Source organism: Anopheles coluzzii, chromosome 3 (assembly GCF_943734685.1).
Source record: "Anopheles coluzzii chromosome 3, AcolN3, whole genome shotgun sequence".
In the NCBI taxonomy this organism is placed as follows: Eukaryota; Metazoa; Arthropoda; class Insecta; order Diptera; family Culicidae; genus Anopheles; species Anopheles coluzzii.
In genome coordinates, this window is record NC_064671.1 from 64,546,797 (window position 1) to 64,550,705 (window position 3,909).

The window sequence follows — 3,909 nt, forward strand, 5'->3', positions numbered from 1 at the left end:
GCGGAGCGTTTGACAGTTGTGACAGCAGGAAAAATAACATTACGGTGCGTATACACCTACCGCGAGATATATACGCCAACAATGCGCGAAATAATAACACGTTATTTTTCTTCTGTACTCTTTCTTCTTTAATTTATCATTTCTCTTCCAATTCTTCTTTTACATATTTTACTTCTTTTTCACTTACATTTTCTTCCTTATCTTGTAGTTGTTATTCTTCTTATGTTTGTTTTATTACCAGCATTATTATAGCTCGGTTATTATGGCTATAAAATGGCTATAAATTTAGCCAGCCTGGTAGTACAATCGACAACTCGTACGACTTAACAACATGCCCACCATGGGTTTAAGCCCCGAGTGGAACGTACTCCCATACCTAGGAGTCACTATCCTGCTATGGTAATAAATAAGTCTCTGAAAGTCGAGCCCAATAATAATACAGACAAGCCTTGACCAACAACGGTTGTTGTGCCAAAGAAGAAGAAGAAGATAAATGACTGGTTTAGTTGATTAATTGCAGAAGAGTCGGTACAATGAATACGAAATAGTATAAGTACAACGAATTGGTCCCCAAGTGCCACAAATCCACGTTTAGAAACGGAGTCTAATAAACGGCCCAATCTCTCACCCTTACAGCAATAGAGAAAGATTTCGTTTAGCAGATGATAAACGACTGATGCATTCTATAAAAAAGCAAGAAGCTGGTGGCACCATCTGTTCCACAGTGAAACTGTCCTCGCTTTGAGAGTTTTTTTCCTTCCCTCAGTATTGAAGTTATGATGGATCGCTAGGACTAGAACGGCGATACGATTGTTTAAATTAGTGATGTGCTCGTTGGAGCGCACCCACGACTTCGATCCGACCCCGGCTATTGTCATTTCGATTCCGACTCCGTCAAAATCCGAACCACTAGTTCCGTCCGGAGTCGCCAGGAGTCGTCCGGATTCATTCGCAGTATTCATTACGGACGACTCCAAACAACTCCGAACGACTTCGGATGACTCGGACTTCCAACGACTCCGAAGGACTTTGAACGACTCCGGACGACTCCGGACGACTCCGGAAGGCTCAGACTTCGAATGACTCCGGACGACTCCGTGCGATTCGGGACGATTCCGAACGACTTCGGATAACGCTGGGTGGACCTACTTTCCGGAGTCAATGCCGTAATTATCATAGTCGGATTGGAGTTTACTCTGGATTTTGCCAACATTACCCATCACTAGTTTAAAGACTAAACTTAAGGTAGGCGAAACGCATGGTATGAAAAGGACAACAATATAATAACGTGTTAAAAAACGCCATCTATTGAGTAAACCATTGAAGCTATGGAGCTTTCTTTTTTTCTATGGATATTTCATTTTCCAGTCGTTTAAGCTTAATCTGTGGCACTTTGGTATAGACCAGTGTTTTTCAACCTTTTTTCAGCTTTTCTCCACATATAATTTAGTTTACTTATCCGGCGCTTTAAGCCGGTCTCGTAGTACAGTCGTCAACTCGTACGATGTAACAACATGCCCGTCATGGGTTCAATCCCCAAATAGACCGCGCCGCCATACGTAGGACTGACTATCCTGCTATGGGGGGGAATCAATTAATCACTGAAAGCCAAGCCCACAAGTGGGTACAGGCAGGCCTTGACCGACATCGGTTGTTGAGCCAAAGAAGAAGAAGAAGACTTATCCGGCGCTACAACCGCTTTGCGGTCTTCCACAACCGCTCACGGTCTCGCGCCTTCGTCTTCCAGTTCGTTATTCCGGCCTTAATGGCGGACGCCTCTACGCCATCTTGTCACTTCAATTTGGGCCTACCACGCCTCCTCTGTCCTTGTGGACGGCCTAAAAAGACTTTACGAGGCCAAGTATCCTTCTGAGCATCTTCCTCTCGAACGCGGCTAAGAGGGTTTCGTCAGGCATCTATACAGGTGCTATATAGTCCCAGCTTCGTCCATCGCGACAGGTTCTTTGAGGTGAACGGATTTTTCAGGCTGTAGAATAACCGGTTGGCAGCCAGCATCCTTGCGCGTAATTCTGCTTCCATGCTACGTCGTTGCTGACCTTTGACCCAAGATAGGTGAATTCTGGGACGACTTCAAAAGTGCGTGAACCTATCTGTACCTCACGCCTACCCAGGTTTCATGAACTCGCCTGGGAAATAACTGGTTTAATTGATCCATTGCAGCATAATCAGTCCCATACGTGGCAGGGACTGATTAGGCTGCAATGTACAAAGGGTTGTCCCATACTGGCTTGAACCCATAATAAGCATTTAATTATTTTTTCATCTTATTGCTCTCCTTCTTACAGGGTTTCCCACGATTTATTGATTGGTTCCCATCAATTTTTGGTGGGTTCCCATATTTTTTTGGTGCGTTCCCACGATTTTTTGGCCGTTTCCCAGAATTTTTGGGTCTAATTGTATTGATATCCAATCGGAAAATACCAATAAATTATGGGAACGAACCAAAAATCGATGAGATACGATCAAAAAATCGTGGGAACGCACCAAAAAATCATGGGAACTGACCAATAAATCGTGGGAAACCCTGTATTGGCTTTTATATTAATTTTATTCTTCCCCATCCACTGCTCATTCAATTTTTATCATTTTTATTCTCTATATTTGTCATGTTTCCCTTCGTATCCTTCTTATTGGCGTTCTTTTTCATCTTCTTATTCCCTTTCTACTTCTTCTTGTTTTCTGTTTAATTTCTCTGATATCAAATTCCGCTGTACATATTTTATAAATGATTACTATACAATACAACTACTTAGAAATACTACTATAGAATGATTACCTCCAAGCTATTTAGACAAAAATGGCAACGGAATCAATTATGGCATTCAGGCAGGTAGCGTAACAGGAGATGTTTTCTATTCGATATGATTCTGAGTGTCTCAGAGCTATCTTGGATTCGGTAAGTTCTTGGGTCGGTATGGGACCGGTTTCAGGACGTCTGATATGAGTCAGGAACGGTATGTTGTTGGGATCAGTTTCTGGAATGGTATGGGTTCGGGATCAGCTCCAGGAACAATGAAAGTTTGAGATCAGTTGAAGTCCTAGAGCGTCTGATTATGGGTTCGAGGTCACTTCCAAAGTCAATAAAGGTAGAAATGATACAGATTGAATTAGTGATGGGTCATACGACTCCACAAACGGATCGACCCGGAGTCGGGTGCGGCTTGGCCGGAATCGATTCCGACCCATGGGTGCAAAGAGTTCAATAGGTTCTTACGACTTCAATAGACTCAGTAGGTTCAGCAAAGCACATGCGACTTCAACCCGTGGGTGCAATGAGTTCGGTAGGTTCATACGAGTTCAATAGGTTCATACGAGTTCAGTGGGTTTAGTAGGTTTAGTGGGCTCAAGCGAGTTCAGTTGATTCATACCAGTTCAGTAGGATTGAAAATGAAACTGCTAAAATGTTGCTTCATTTCGTTAAAAAAAAAACGTAAACTTTTCTAATTGTAAATATATTCTTCTTCTTTGGCACAATAACAATTGTCCCTCAAGGCCTGTCTGAATCACTAGAGGTTGATTACCTATTGATTACCCGTCGCAAAATAGTCAGTCCTACGTATTGGGGAGCACGGTCCTTTCGGGCTGGAAACCATAGATTCAAAATTACGACCCGCAGCGCTCCGGGTCGCATGAGGATGGCTTCGACCCGGTAGGCTCGGGTCGACCCGCCCATCACTATTACTTACCGTGAATCAGTTATTGTCAATTTCTCTTTTTTTCAACCTCATATGTCTTATGACGTCATCATTCACCAAAAAGCCACCAAGAGATGCTATGCGGAAAACCCACTGTTATCTTCAATGATAACCCACGACACACACACACACACTGTGATACACTCCATAGCGCAGACTTCGCAAATCAAAGCAAACCAAACCCGAAACCGGA